Consider the following 17,562-nt stretch of genomic DNA (forward strand, 5'->3'; position numbering starts at 1 on the left):
GCAGTAGCTGATGTTGGGAGTTCAAACTCTGGATAGTCAACCATATCATTAACTTGAAAATTAAACCTTTCGAGCCACCTTTTCTTCACTTCTCTAATCACAAAAATCTTCTTAGCATCTTTGAGATTTTCCCGAAGAACATTACCAATTTCTGTGTCGTCGATAACACCTGATTGCCAATCTAACCCATGATAGGATAGCTCAAGCCATAAATTTTCACGTTTGTATTTATCATTTAGTTTGCGCCAAGGAAATGGCGGCTTGAAGAGAAATACTTGAGGCTCATCATCTCCATGGAGTGGAAGAATCGCCAACTCTTTAAGCACATAATCGTTGCCAGGCTTCTTAAAGCCCTGCATATCCAACATGTGTTCCATCATGATTAAGACTGACTTCGCTGCTAGTATTTTTTTTTTTTTAATTTTATATACGTGCTTAAACAAGTTTTCTTACGTCACCACTAATGGGATTGTACTCTACGATGCGATCGTTTAGAATGAGACAGTAAGCAGATACATTTTCCGGAAAATTCTCTCGTGCTTCAAACTCCAATTGCACGTCCACTGGCGCGCTTTTCAAAGCTTCATTCTGCTTAGAGCAGTCAATTACAATAAGAGGCATGTGTGTGATAAAATCTTTTTTATTCAGCATAGGTTCTAGTTCTTTCCCGTAATAGGCGACTTGAAAACTCTTATACATATCATATAATGTTGAAAACTAATTTTTATTAATATCAAGATTAAGATTTCCATAAGGATAGTACTGTGAGTTTAAGAAAAGCTTTACATTGCTGATATTACAGTGATCAAAGAGACTGGCATTAAAAGCTGGATCATTTTTTCGCTTATTCTGAAAGCCCAAAATAACAAAACGAGGCTTTTCCAACTGATTGGAAGTTTTGATAGTCCACATATGCCTAGAAGTTTTTGGCAAAAGAGGATACTCATACAACTCCCAATTGCGGAAACTCATAGAAATAGGCTTGTCTTTTGCAATAACATTAAGCAAACGAATTTTTCGTCTGTCTGATGCAGTTATGTAAGGCACAAGCCACTCAATCTAAGTCAATTTAAGCTTATACTTTTCGAAAATTTGATTTTCTGGTACTTGTTTAATGGCGCTAACATCATCTCTTGATCTTGTGAGAATTAATTCATGTTTTGCATTAACCACAACTTTGCGATAGTCCTCAGCGAAACCAAATATCATACTCAAAGGTATTGACACTTCAAAATAAGAATGATCATTGATAATAGATTTTTTCTCTTCAATGTCTATCCAACCAGCATTTTCAAGCATTAAACTCTGACTGGGAGAGAAAGATATCCATCCTTTCATTAAAGTTGTCAATCCAACGTTCTTACACCTATCAATTTCCATACCATTTAGTTCATATCGTATTTCCAGCGTTGGCCGCGATGGTCAAAAGTTTGCTGCCAACCGCAACCTTTAGACCGCTTCTTTATTAGCGCCACCACCGGCCCAGCTGTGAACTATCGCTCATGCACACATTTGTATATTTCTATATACAGTTCACAGCGATAGTTCACAGCTTGTCCGTCGGTGGTGCTGATAAAGAAGCGCTCTGAAAGTTGCGGTTGGCAGCCAACTTTCGACCATCGCGGCCAACGCTGCGTATTTCTTCAAATAGACGTCAGATGGCGTCATTAACTAGTTTTGTTTTCTCAAGAGATTTATCATCTCCAGTTGTTATACGTCCAGAAATACGTAGGGAACTTTGAGAGGGTAAAAGACATAAATCTTGATGTTGAATTAAGATGCGAATTTCATCACTGCTATTAAATGCTGATGCAATGAGGGGTCGATGTGCATGAATTTCGTAGTGTGCAACCGACTCATCAAACACGACACCTGACTGAATCCCAAGAATCTCTTCCATCACGACTTTTTCTCGTTCGCAGGCAGCAAAAAAAGCACAAGTTATTTGCCACCAAGAGCTCTTACTTTTAGGCCTAAGTTTTTTAAGAACTGCACGTTGTGACGTGTTAACGCTTTGGGCGTTTGTCGACGACTGGTCCGTCTCATCCATTTTGGTTTATTCTTATAGCTTCGTCCAATTTTGTTGTCTCGTGGATGACTATTTGTCCTCACTCTCGTTTATTTGTTTTCGAAGCCTCGTCCAACTTTACTATTGTTGTGCACTATGCCCATTTCACTTGAGTTGTTTCAAGTGTAATCTTGTACTTATAACTTCTCCACGAAAATTAATCAAGTTACCTTCCTGATCAACAATGCGTACTTGAAAATGATCTATAATTTTAACAGCAACGGGTGAATAAATGATTTGCGATGGAACTTCGACAATCTTGTATCCCGGTGGTACAGCAGGGAAGAATTTGTGGATTGTATGAACTTTTTCTCCGTTTATAATGGCTCCACTAGTGATATTACATTCAACTGTCAATGTGTTAACCTTGAGAATAGCAACAGGTAAATCTGAAATGTGAGTACTGGTATCTCTAAGAATTCGTTCAGTAAAGCCTAAAAGACGGCCTATAGAATCTTTCGGCCTGAAGTCAATAGTATGACTACACGTTATCACACTGTAAAGAGTATTATTGTTTGGTTTGATGCCAATAGCTATATCGTCGGGTTGTAACACGTCGATCAGAAATTACTCAATATCTTGAATTTCGTAGCTGCCAGTTGGAAAAACAACCACTTGATCACGTGAAATTTATTATCACCTTCGTCGATGTTTGGAATTGAATTAAAAGTTAGGAGTTCTACTAGACCAATAACGTAGTTATGTCCTGGTGACAACTCGATAGGTGGAAAATATTGTGCTTCAAGAATAGATGATGTTCCTGATAAACTTAATGTCAATGATTCTTCCATGACGGTTTGTCAATGACTAATGTTACTTGAGTATTGGGATACATTTATATTGGTTGGTAATGGATTTTTTTACAAAGAAAGCTTAAGTAAAGATGGCCGCAGTTGTACGTACCAAAATCTTGGAACCTTTCATAATTATATTTTACACATCTAACACCAAGATATAGCAGTAGATCAATCGGTGGCTGTAGGTCACAAAAACTGTTGAAATACGTCACGTTATTGCCTCGCTTTCTATAGGCAAGCCAGTGAGTACCAGGACCATCCTTATCATCAAGATTGACTATTGCTGATTCGGAAAAACGTAGGCCATCGGCTGGCAAAGCATTTCTCACGAAAACTCCACGGAAATACGGTATTTTCAAAATTTTTGCATACTCGATGAGGTCATAGTCTGTGAAAGCTTCGTAAGGCAGTTTGACGTGGAAATTTTTTTTTTCCATCTTTTAAGCCTTTTCCAAGCCTTAAATGTAGACCTAAGCCGTTCTTATGTGGTTTTAAAAACAGCCCCTTCCCAAGTAAGTGTGCTTCCATTTCTTAATATACCTCTCACTCTCCTTTAGCTGTTTTCGAGCAACTTTAGCATCATTAATAGCCTTGACAACTCCAGTTACACCATTAGTGATAGTGCCTATAGCCCTTAGGCCAGCAAATGCAGGAATAAGATATGGTAGAAATCCTCCAGTTTTCTGCGGGATAGGCAATACTCGAGGTATTACAATATTTTTCCTACCACCAGCTTTTTTTCACAGCATCCTGCGCTCCCTTTAACGCCGAACTTATAGCTTTTCAAGCACTACGATTAGGAATCATGAACTTTGAAGCACTTCGAATCAAGCTTTTTAAAGTAGTTTTCTTCGGCTTCATTTTGTTGTTGCTCACTTTACTAGAATTCGTACTAGGAAATGCTCCCATGCCGAGTTTGGATTTCAATTTCATGGTACTGGTAATAGTAAAAGCAGCAGCTTTTCCCTCTAAACTAGCGTCTGTGGCTTTGAATCTTTGCCACGCCTTTTCAGCGAGAATTTTGTCAGCGGTGTTTCTTGCTGTAATATTTTTTCGATCCTGAGAATAGGCTATATCGTGTTGCTTGCACGCCTGATCCAATAGATTGATACCCAGATCTCCGTGAGCTAATCTCTTGGCTAGTTTAGCGCCCAGTCCACAATATTGATATCCTGGTACGTGCAGCTCTATAGGCAGTTTATTGATAAGTGTGTTTATAATTCCACAGCCTTTGCGATGATGAATGATCATTACTTTCCAAGTGCTTAACGATGAATGAGCTCGAAAATGTATGTAGAGCACTATTTATAGTTTTATATTTCAGCATGCAGTCATCACAAGCTCCGGGGAACAGAATATTTAACTTCCTGTCGTAAACTTCAACAAACTGATAAGCAAGATTAGGAAATACGATGACAGATGAGGTTCAAAATATAAAGGCAAACCATTTACAGTATCATGTTTCAGTCTCAGTTAAGTCAGCATACAGTAAACATAAGCGTCGTTGATCACAATATAAAACTTTCTGTCGTGAATTTCGACGGAATCGTTAAGCAAGATAAAAAAATCAAACGCCATGGTGATTTGCTACCCTATACGATAAGAGTTGTTCTTTGTGGTCCGTCAAACTGTGGAAAAACAAACAGCTTGCTGGCTTTAATTACTCACCCCAACGGATTGAGATTTAAGAGTGTTTATCTATACTCAAAGTCGCTGAATTCGCCAAAGTATAAGTTTCTAGAACAACTGTTGGAGCCCATAGATGGTGTAAAGTATTTTTCATTCAGCGATTGTGAATCAGTCATATCTCCGGATAAGGCACTACCCAACTCCATAATGATATTTGACGATATTGCTTGTGAAAAACAAGATAATGTGAAAGCCTTTTTCTGCATGGAACGTCACAAAAGCGTTGACTGCTTCTATCTATGCCAATCCTATGCTCAAGTTCCAAAGCACTTAGTCAGAGATAATTTAAACCTTTTAGTATTATTTCGACAAGATGACATGAATTTGAAGCACATCTATAATGATCATGTTAATACTGATATGACGTACAAGGAATTCAAAACATTATGTGTAAACTGTTGGAGAGTTGGAAAACATAGATTTGTCAAAATAGACAAGGAAAGAGATGTTGATAATGGTAGATATAGGAGAGGATTTGATTCTTTTGCTATAAATATTACTCATGCTTATTAATTGCGTATTAGTCTCTTGTTAACCATCAAGCGATCAACATAGACACTTTTCGTAAGGAAAAAGACGTTCTTTGGTAAGTTGAAAAAGCTAGAGAAGCTGGTTGACGTAAGCATCGATTGTTAAAGTCAGGAAGAGAAAATTTTGAAAAGCAGATTGGAGAGACTTTCAAGCCTGTTACTGATCCACTTCTTAAAATTATCGATGACACAAAGAAAGTCAAAAATGTGCCACTTAGCTCTGAAACTTTACTTTAAAAACGCTTTAAGCCTTTTAAGTTAAAAATTAATAATACCAACGCATCAATTTTCCAACCAGCTAATAGTAACAGTGATGATGAAGAAGATACTTTTTCGTCGAATGATACTGTCAAAGACTATGATACGGTTGTTGAAAAAAGCGACGATGATGATTCAGCGCATGACGTCGATAAAAATGAACCTATGAATCCATACTTACAAATACTTGATAGAAAGGAGTCAGAACTGGATAGAATTTATGGGATAAGAAAGGAAAAAAACGGACAACATATACTTGGTGATTCGCCTATATATTTCAAAAATAATCAAATTCAAATAAAGAATCTAAGATATCCAATGACTGATGGATTAATGGAGTTACTTATAAAAAAGCATCATAATAAAAAGCACATGACACCAGATAATTTAATTAAATACAAACAAGTCTTGGAAACGTCTAGTGCCCATAAAAGAAAATTTGACAAAAATGAGAAGATTCGTCCGTACTATAGTAATAAATTCAATAATGTTATTGCCTCATTATTTAATGTCACTCAAATTAATAAGAAAGGCGGGTCCATACCTTGATTTAAAATTGCTAGGCTGAACATGCAAATGGACTACGTCTACTGGGACGACCCTAACGAGCTGGTCAATCGGCTAAGATAACTAGTGGCAGAAAAATCAGCCAGTAATCCTAGTCACACTAATGAAATGAATTCAATCGTTAAGGAGCTTCGTGAAGCTAATATCATGTATTGAGCATCGTTATCAATTCTACTTCAGTGTCAAAATAAGCATTCACGTGTTCGGACGTGGATCAGCTAAGTCGGAAGGTGGTAGTCGAGGTCCTCGAGGAATGGGATATAATCTCACCGCGGATGGTCAATTTGACTTGGAAAATAAAAGGTTGTGCAATGTTGCACCAGCTGTTCAACCTCACGATGCTGTAAATCTCACTACTTTACAGAAAGAAAAACGTTTCATTTTGAATGAACAAGAGAAAATAAATCTACTATTGAGCAATTTAAGTGATGTATTCTCAGAAACAATACTAAATTTGCAGCGTAAAATAAATACAGTTGAGGAGATTGTAGCACATATATCTAGTATAACTCCAAAAGACAGTTAAGAGAGATGGAAGCAGTAGTGGAAGAGCTTCATAAACCTGCGAGACGCAGCTACCTTTGCCGAAAGTTTGATATTTGAGGCTTGGATCAAACATGGCAAGCTGATCTTGTGGAAATGATACCTTATGCGCATGAAAATAAAGGTTATAGGTATTTGCTTACAGTTATAGATGTATTCTCCAAGTATGCATGGGCTGTGCCCGTAAAGAACAAAACCGGTAAAGATGCGACTGCAGCTATGAAGTCGATATTAACAGAGGGAAGGGTTCCAACTTATTTGCAAACAGATCATGGCAAAGAGTTTTACAAAGTGAATTTTCAAAGTCTCATGCAAAAGAACAAAATTAACTTGTACTCAACTTATAGTACCCTTAAAGCGTCTATATGTGAGCGATTCAATCGTACACTAAAGCATGATATGTGGAACAATTTCAGCTTGCGTAGCAGATATAAGTAGATTGACATCTTACCTAAGTTACTGACGGCCTATAATAATCGGAAACATCGGACAATAGCTATGAAATCAAAGGATGTGTCAGCTGCTACTGAAAATGAAATTTTGATAAAAATTTCATCAAGAACAATGGGGTTGAGAAAACAACCAAAATTTAAAGTGGGAGATAAAGTGCAAATAAGTAATGCTAAGCAAGTATTTGAAAAAGGATGCACACCTAACTGGTCGACTAAGGTATTCGCTATAGCACGAGTAGCTCTAACTAATCTACCAATTTACCATTCGAAAGATAACCACAATCAGCCAATTTCTGGAGGCTTCTACGAGCAGTGATATGTACTTTAAAAAGTTATTAAAATTCAGATGTTGTAAATAAATTTGTATAAAACTTGTTGTGGTCTTTTAATGTTATCAATTATGTGTGCAAATAAAATTTTTTAACTATATATGCTAATGTTATGTCTTACATAAAATTCATTGAGATAAATAAAAACTCTAATTATGTAATACATTGTATCATTTATTTTTTTCCACGTTAAACTAGTTTCACAAAAATAACTTTCTTTTTTTTGTATTTGTATGGTTAAACATTTATTGGTTAAAAAATTCAGCACTATCACCATTATAGCGAACTGACAGCTTCTTTCTATCAATAGATTCCAACAAACTATTAAATGATAGTTCGTTACTCACAAGATACTCAGATACTTGATTAGGTAAAAATATTTGGAAGTGGTCGTCTAGTTCAGCGATAGCTTTCGTGCCGAATTTAGTGTTAGCTTTTCTCAGCTTCGACACTACATGACTTTGCCCCTGAACCATTTCGTTGATCTTTTTTGTTGGAAGGAATCTTCCACAGGCCAGCCAATTAAGTGCTGCTAAATCAGCCATCTGAAACATAAGAAAATTATATGAGTTTTATAAATAGTAAAAAATAAAATGAAATATATATGAATAAGAAAACACGTTACAAACCTTTATTTCTAAGCTTTGCTGTTTCAAACAGATCTGCTTATCCCTGTAGAAATTTTTCAACTCCAAACTTGTTCTTTTGAGAGCTTGTTGTTGACCTGAGCTGCTTACGTTGGATGATGAAGCAGTCGATATTTTTAAAGAAGCTAGTAATGTGATGTTACCACTTCGATTACGTAATTTTTCTGCATGCTTTATCATATCCGAAAATTTTTAAGGAAATACAATTTGGCTAAAATATAAAAAAATTTTCGTTGAAAATTTTAAAGATAATGAAAATACAGCTCTTTTATATTTTAATGAAATTTTTAATTCTAATGAGAAATCTTGCGTTGATTTTTGGTTTATCATAACCAATCACACACACAGAAGAAAATTCTGTTAATGGCACAATTGAAAGTGAAATTTAAAAAGCAAAATTTCGTGAAATGTTTTTAAAGTTAAATAATGATTAAGAACTTATTTTTCAAGAAGTTACGAATTCAAAAACAAAATTTTTTTTGACAGTCCTGCTGGTTCTGGTAAAACTTTTTAATGGAAAACGTTAATATATTATTTTATTTCAGTAATCAGAAAAATTTTACCTATGGCTTGGACAGGTTTGGCTTCAATTTTATTACCAAAAGGAATGACGAGCCACAGAACTTTGAGATTACCATTGGATTTAACTTTAATTGAAAGTGCTTTATTAGAATTAAAATCCGGTAAAAGAAACTACGTGAAGTTCAAGTCAAAATTTGGGACGAAGCTTCTATGATCCAAAAAAAAGCCTTAGAATTAGTTGACAGAACTCTAAGAGATTTGTGTTATACAAACACATCGTTTGGTAACAAATTAATAATTTCAGGAGATGATTTTCGTCAAATTCTACCTGTAGTTAAATATTGTAATAAACTTAACATAATAGAAGAGACTATTAAATACTTAATAATTTGGAATATATTTTTAATTTTATAGTTGAAAACAAATATTTCATCAATAGATAAAAAATTTTCGTCGTTTTTATTTGATATTGATAATGAAAAAATAGATTCTTTAAAAATACCTAAACAATGGAAAAGAAGCAACGTATGTTCAAAAATTATTAATGTCAATAGTTTTTCAATAAATAATACAATATTAACGTCCCATAATGAATACACTTGTTTTTTGAAGAATAAAATTTTAGGAAACATAAAAGAAGAAGAAATAACTTATTATAGCATAGACCATGCTACTTATAAAGGAGTTGATGAAACAGACGATAATATTTACATAAACTTTCCAATAGAGTTTTTAAATAATATTTAAGAAGGACTTCCACCACACGAATTACATTTAAGAATTAATGCTATAATTATGTTAATAAAGAACTCAAGTATTTCCGATGGCCTTTGTAATGGTACAAGGTTAAAACAAAAAACTATTTAAAAATAACATAGAAGCAGAAATAATAACAGGTGACAAAAAAGGATGTAAGACTTTTAAACCGAAAATAACATTCAGTACAAGTAATTCTTCATCAGTTCCTTTTATTTTGTACAAAAACAATCTCCCTTTGTATTAACTCTTCAGTAACTATTAATAAATCTCAAGGTCAACGTTTTAATTATGTAGCATTATATGTTAAAAAACCTTTATTTTCTTATGGACAGTTACATCTTGCCCTTTCAAAATGTGAAACTCCAAGTAATATTTTCATTCTAATTGGAGCTGAAAATAAATTTGAAGTACAAAATATTGTTTGGTCCGAAATTTTTTAATAATAAAAAAAAATTTCGATATTTATCCATTGACATTATTTATATTGAGAAATGCTTTTAAAAAATTTAAGAGTAAAAAAATTTGATCCATCTACGAATGTTCTATGTTTTACAATGTTATCCGTAATTTGTAAATTTTCGAATTATGTAAGTTTTATTTTTGAACAATAAAACATTCAGAAAAAAAACTAATTATCTGTTTTAAATATGTACACAAATATTTTCTAGATTCCTTGAAAACGTGATAAAAATTGATGCAAAAAAAAATTACAATGAATAGACATTACCAATTGAAAAATTAAATTTGTTACTTACTTTAGGTCACACAATGCAGTGGGGTAAAAATATATCATTGAACTCAGACAGTTATTGAAATACAACTTGTAATAAAAAATCATGTTTCAGTTTAAAAGATTTATTCTTTTGCAATATATGCAAAACAAAATTTTCGAACCCTGAAAAGTTGATGGAACTTAAGAAGACATATCCAAAATTATTTTACGTTTGTGGTACTTTGAAAATTGTATTTACATTAAAACAAAATTTTGATAGACATCAAAAGGAATACAGTTTAGAAAAAACAATCACATGCATATATTGTAATGAAAAGTTCAAGAGATCAACACATTTAAATAGACATATAAAAATTCACAGTAAATGTGAAATTAAACAAATTTGTACAAAATGTGGAAAAGGATTTTTAAAGTTGAAAAATTTAAAAAGAAATATGAAAATTCACCATTTATAAATGCACAATGGACAATTTTTTTGAAATAAATTGTTATTTTAGTACACGAATAGTTTATTTTTTGTTATTATTACAGGATATAAGTCTAAAAAATTTTATTATCATACAAGTTTAAGACTCCTTAAAAATATATCGAAGTCTCTTGTAGAACACTCGAATTGATTGGCACAGTCAAAACAACTACCAACCAAAACGCAATCATGTTCAAAACTGTTAACGGTATTTGGAAGTAAGGTCGGGATGGACGAAAGTGAGGGGAGATTTTCTTATGCTTATACATTAGGCGCTGTGGATATTTTTTTTCGCCCTGTAAACTATCCAAACTATATTTTTTTACTCCATAAATATGTTTAAAATCAATATGGAACAAAATCTGTATTGTTGTTTTAATCATATTTCTATTACTCAATTTTTTTTTAACTCAAGTTAACTATGACGTAATTTTTCATCTTAACGTTCAAATATTTTGCTCAGAAATCCCCACGTGTTAATGATCTTGGTATTGATCGATACGGAATATTTTCAATATTGTGTGGCTGTTTTTTCAAAAAAAGTTTGATATAACGAAAAGAGCTATCGCGAGTTGATTGTGAGTACAACTCACTTTCTTTATTTTCACTGTAGTTGAGCGGTTAAAATTACGCAACTTTACGATTTTTTTACTCCGTTAACAAGCTCCCAATCGACTCCAAATTTTACAGAGACTTGGCCTAAATAGTTGACCATCTATACTACTAATTTCAAGTTTTTCTAATTACTCGTGATTTTCTTCTAAACAACCTCAAGTCCTTAAAACTCATCTAGACCCGTGGTTTAACCGCACATGTATTCACCCCTCAAGAACTAAACTGACAACAAAGTAACCGAATAAACTTTAATAATCCTCACTCACAAAACGATTTAAATTGTAAGGGATGGATAGGGGATTGACAAAGGATAGGGGAAGGATTAGAGTCTGAATCCCTTTGAAAAAACTATATAATATAGGAACAACAATTCACCCGAAAGGAATGAAACCGACCCCAAATTAACCGAATTAACGTTGTGGAAACTGCTTGACCAAAAAACGGTTTAAATTGTGGGGATAGGTGGGGATGGAGGCTAATGGAGGGGGTTTGAGGCTGAATTCATTAAAAATAACTATGTAGTATAGAAAAATATGTATATAAGAGCGTGCAGTGGTTTAGTCGGCTAGGTCGTGGATCGGCACGTGGGAGACCGTGGTGCAATTCCCGGCCAGTGCAGACTTTTTCGGGCAAGTACCTCTGTGATTTTTCATAAGTGCTTTTTCACCACACAATGCTCCTGGTAAAGGGGATAAGCGACCTTCTCGCAGCAAAATTGCCTGATTTCCCCTACCCTCTCCTTGTAACGGGAGACCTCCCTATCCCTCTTCCTTCTTCCAAGTGCTCAGTACCTATAGTAGTACCCTTATTAGGAGCCAGACGTATAGCACTCTAATTCAATATCTTCCTGTATTATAAAGTTGTAAAGGCGGAGCTTTCCACACTACCCCCCACGCTCCCCTTCACCTCCCTACAACCCCCCCCCCGCAAAATAAGGGAAAATTCGTATACTGTCAATGATATTTTAACCCAATAAAATAATACCCGAAGACCCACTGAGCCCCCCCTGGCTCCTCGCATAATTTTCAAAGCCCCCACGAATCCCCCGTAGCCCCCCCTCCGCAAAATAAGGAAAAATTCCGTTTATTCCACCTTAATTTTGACCCATTAAAAATCTCCCTTAGTTCTCTCTAAGCCCCCCACACCCCTACCCCCCCCGCACCATTATAAGAGCCTCCCCGTTGCCCTTCCGCAGCCACCCACTATATTTTATGTAAGCTGGAGCTAGCGATTGCAAGCCGCAGCTCCTACAACTCACAGTAAACGATCTCTTAGCTATTATAATTATCTATTTTTTCCGCACCGCCCAGGAGGCAAATATATCGATTTTGTACTTATCAACTACAAGTTAAAAAAATACTAAGTGTAGTTATTATTTTATATTAATATTGATAAGTATTAAATCTGAGGCGCGTTGACTTTTTTTTGTTTGTATTATTTCTTTTTTACATTGAGTTTTGAATAAATACGTGTAATCGTATGACATGATATGATCGCACATATTCATTGAGACTCAAGTAGTAAAAAAATAATAAAAACCGTGGTAGCCATCGCCAGTATCCCTATTAAACCACGAAGAGACAGAGCTTCCCGATGCCTGATTTAATGAAAAAAAAAAAAAAACCATTAATAGAAACAGTAATTAAATAAAACTTTATTCGCATTTCTATACATATGCATGTAATTTTTTTTTCTTTAAAACCCGTCTGTCTCAAACCTATTCCCTTTTATGTATACGAATCAAAAAACAACTGTATAATATGTAAAAGTTATTATTTTATACATAATTCTAATTTTCATAAGATAAGAATTTTAGTACAGAATCCTAAAATTTGATTCTTTTAAATTATTGTTTTTTAATACGTATATGAAGTAATCACAAAAATAAACCAATTTTGCTAAAAAAAATTAAAAGAATGAATTTATTTTGGAAAATTTTATAAATGTCCTGGTTATAATCTAATAAATTAAATAAATTATTTCACTTCAATAATTTTAAACCGAATTGTATCATAATAAAATATTACCGTATAATGTCATATGCTATTACTATATAATGATGTTTTAATTTATGTGATCACTTTCAATTCGTTAATTTTTTTTTTCTTTTCAAAAAGTGTACTTCCTTTAATCGAAAATTTCTTCCCAAACAACATTTTTTAATTCCAAATTATTTTTGCGTTCAATTTGAATAAATATCCCTTTTTTAGTTTTGCATCTTGATAACGATACGTATAGTTATCCATGAGAAAATGAAGGCTTTTTTAAGTATATACCGACTTTATCGTAACTTTGCCATTGAGATTTATTGATTGTCATAGCAAATGCCAAAACCAAAGGAAATCGCTTTCAGTAAAGTGTGAAAGGTAACGACGAGATATTACCTGTATTTAAAATGATTTTCGGTATAAATACTACATTTTCAAGTTTCTCTCTTGTTATAATTTCAGCTTCAATATTATACTTAAATAAATTTCTTATCTTTAATCGTATGCCGTTGCACAAACCATCTGCTATACACGAATTTCTTACTAACATAACTATTGCTCCAACTTTTAAATTTAGCTCATGTGGTGGCAAACCTTCACAAATATTATTTAATATTTGATTAGGGAAATTTATGTAAATGTTATCATCTGATTTATCGACGCCTTTGTACGTGGCATGATCTATATTATAATGAGTTGTCGTATTTCCTTTAATTAGATTTAAAATTTTGTTACTTAAAAAAATAGTTTATTCATTACGAGAAGTGAGAACAACACTATTTAATAAAAATTAATTATTTTTACTAAATATTTTCAAGCATACATCATTGACTTTCGATTTTTCTGAAATGATCAGTATTTTATTTTTCCCTCTCCAATTTGTAAGAGTACTTTAGAAAAGTTTTCATCAACCAAGATAATGTTTGTATTTAATTTTAAAATATAAAAAGAACTCCAAAAAAATGATGACTTAAAAGTTTCAGATATAACCATACTTCTATTACCATTTCTTATAACAGGAAGCGTTTGACGAAAATCTCCTCCCAAAATTATTAGTTTATTTCCAAAATGTATATGTGTATTGCATATATCACGTGAAGTTCTGTCAACTATCTCTAAAGCTTTTTCGGAATCATAGAAGCCTCACCCTAAATTATCATATCAATTTGACGAATATGGTTTTTTTCAGATTCGAATTCAAAAACTGCAGTTTCAATATTGTTTAAATCCAAAGGTAAGCGAAAAGTTCTATGACTAGTCATACCTTTTGGTAGTCGTACTGACGCAATGCTAGTCCATGCTATTGACAAAATTTTATTTCTTCGTGATATGTAGTAATAAATAAATGTTTTGTATAAAAAGGTTTTTTCTGATCCTCCAGGATCATCTGTATGAAAAAAATCTTCCCAACGTCATTACGTACAATTTTAAAAATATTTTTTTGTTCATTGTTTAGCTGAGCATACATCAAATCAAACATATGTTTACAGAATGCAACTTCCTCTGCGTCATCATTGTTTTGTAAGTCAATTTTAATCAGTGCAGGTAAATTAAATGATTTACAAGATTTGTCTCCATGCTCAAAAATTTGGTTGATGTGCAGAAGAGCACAATTTTTTTTATTACGATTGAAATCTTTACAAAAATAGTTTTTATACTTATTCCAAATTTTATCACCTTGTATATTCTCTGATGTTAAAAACCATGCAAAAAATTTTCTTACTTGATGAGGAAGCATAACAGTAATAATAGCTTCTTGGGAAATATCATCAATCTATGAATCACACTCTATTAAACCCCTGGCAACTGTTGTATCTTTAAATGTTTTATATTTTTATGTTTCTAAATCTTCAAATAAAGTTGCTCCTTTTTTGTTATTTAACATTAATTTTAAATGAATCTTTCATGATCTTTTGGTGACCGTATCCAATCTATATGTTGCAGTATTTTACATATTTCTCGTTCTTTTTACCAAAAACATAACTTTGGAGAATTTTGAATAAACAAATGCAATTTGTTATAAAAATGAATACTTTTTCATAGAAAGATCACTGTTGTTTCATACATACATGATACACATATTTAACAAGGTTAAATACTTTAGAATGATAATGAACAAAATGAAAAAATCGTAACATTTTCGAATTTTCCAGAAATTTATTTTGATAATTACATTTTTTTGAATCCACCAAATTGAACAATTTGTACTACAATTTAACTGTCTCTGGGTTACGCATATATAACATAATATCAAATAAAGCAATTTTTAATTTGTAATAAAGTTAATAAGTTTAATAAAATCAATAAAGTTAATAAGTTTCAATTTTGATACACGAAATCCTTAAGTAAATGTGTTTTCCTCACTTTAAAATAAGAGGTAATGCAAATTATTAATTAATTTAATTATTAAAAATATAGTTTTTTGGGATATTAACATACTTTAAAGATTTTGCAAAATTATCAGTTTTGTTTAACTCGAACCAAGCTGTTGGATGCATCTGCCATTTCTTTATTACCTTTTCAAGTTTATTTTCTTCGAAAATTAATTTTTGTTTTATTCTCAAGGTGCTCAGCAGATTTACAACTTTGTGACTCCAATCGCAAATTGGATATTCTTGTACTCCCCATGCTGCTTCCATGGGACTTAAATTGACAATAAGATTGATATTTATTTCCTCAGTCCTTGGACAATCGAGTGAAAGGGTACGGAAAAAAATAAGTGAGACAGAGAGAGAAAGAGAGAGAGAGAGGAAGAGAGAGGAAGAATATACAGCGAAGTAGTGATTTTTTACTGCCATGTATTACAAAATTTTTGCCAAGCGAACAAGATTCAAATAGCCGTACAAATTTTCTAAAGTGGGATAATTTCGAGTGGCAGCATAGTATCTCTTATTCAAGAAAGCTGCTTTAGTACTTGCGGGGAGTCGTCATTACCCAGTAGGGAGCAGACATTGCCATCAGATACGAAGTTTGAAATTTTTACGAGGCACGAAGTTTAAAAATAAAATATGTAAAACGGTAACAAATTAAATACATAAGTACATGCCAACTTTTACAAAAAAAAGTATCTAATCTGGATAACACTCCGTGTCTGTTGTGTTATGAGGAAAAATACGATAAGGTAAATATAATATTTTTATAAGAGAGAACTCGCTTGCTTATGAAATTATGAATTTGTTTATGAAAAATAGCGTACTCAGTATGCGTATGAGAAAATTTTTTAATGTAGTACAGTAAATCAATACTGAATAATTAAAATTTTAACTCATATTCAAACCAATATCATGTGATCTAATGTCACAACTCCAAAATTCTCTGTTTGTTTGGTATTCATGGATGTGCGAAAATAGGAACTGTTTTCAACCTCAAAACTTTATCATCTACAGAAGTAGCATACGTTGGTAGTAATACAACCTCACTACATGTTTAAATAACTTTTAATAGATTTTCTGATGTTGCTTAATGAATTCTCGTCATAAAATATCAAATACATTTTAGCAATAAGTTCAGTAACATGCTATCATAGTCTGATTTATATTACAGACAAAGCTTATACAAATACAGTGAAATGACGTCTTAAGATAGAGTTTTATGTTCTGTGCAGCAAAGCAGCACATACCACATACTTGATTTATGATTGAGTTATATAACACGTTAAAGTTGTTGATTTGGGGTGTGAGAAAATCGCAGTTGATCTGAAATCTATTAAAGATTATATCCAGTGCACATATCCTCACAGCATACTAAATAAAATAATTTGTTCTTACTAAGGTGGTTTTGCTAAAAACGGCTGCAGCTATGTGAAGCATTTCCCGAAATATTCTAGATAATACTTTTCACGTAACCGTGAGACTTGCGACGACAAGGATGTAGTCAAACACCCGAAGATAATAGGGAGCGTAATGACAATTCAATAAGAGTGTGGTTAAAAACCATCAAAACTACGCCTTAACAAAAATCGCAGTTTGAAAAATAAAATACATAGTATAAATTTTTAAGTAGTTAATTAGCTTCTGGGTCAATTTAAAATGTTTATGTTAATAAATAAATAAACGGGGTAATAAAAATTGAAGTTATCTTATCTCATAATTATTTTACGCAAATCCATTTTATTTCAATTCCTGAAAAAATACCTGCTACAAGAATATGAAAGTCGAATGCTGAAGTTATAATTTGATGCTGGATTATTCGCAAAACTTTTTTGAAAATTCAAATATATACAATTAATAATGTTAGAAAGTAAGATTTTTATTTGTATTACTACACAATTTGTAATATATTAATTGTTTAAGAAACCCTATTCGAACACATCATCTTTCCGAAGAATTACTTAAAACGGCATTTACAAAAAAAAATGGTAGAATTTTTAACATTTCTTTTTTCTACAATATAGTTTATAAAGCACCAAGTGAAGAAAGTACGATATTCCCTCCCGGGTATGAGTTGCTACCCAAGCCGAAGGCGAAGCTGGAAAACACTTAGAAGATGATGCCATACCTTCTAATCGAGCCCATTTGCTTTCAGCCGAGGTACAAGAAAAAATGTTATTAAATAAATAGTACAATAAATTTCTAGAGTCATCCATGACTTATTTTTACT

Source organism: Copidosoma floridanum, unplaced genomic scaffold (genome assembly GCF_036245765.1).
Source record: "Copidosoma floridanum isolate Cflo_tuat_1 unplaced genomic scaffold, Cflo_Japanese_pri ptg000026l, whole genome shotgun sequence".
Taxonomy (NCBI): Eukaryota; Metazoa; Arthropoda; class Insecta; order Hymenoptera; family Encyrtidae; genus Copidosoma; species Copidosoma floridanum.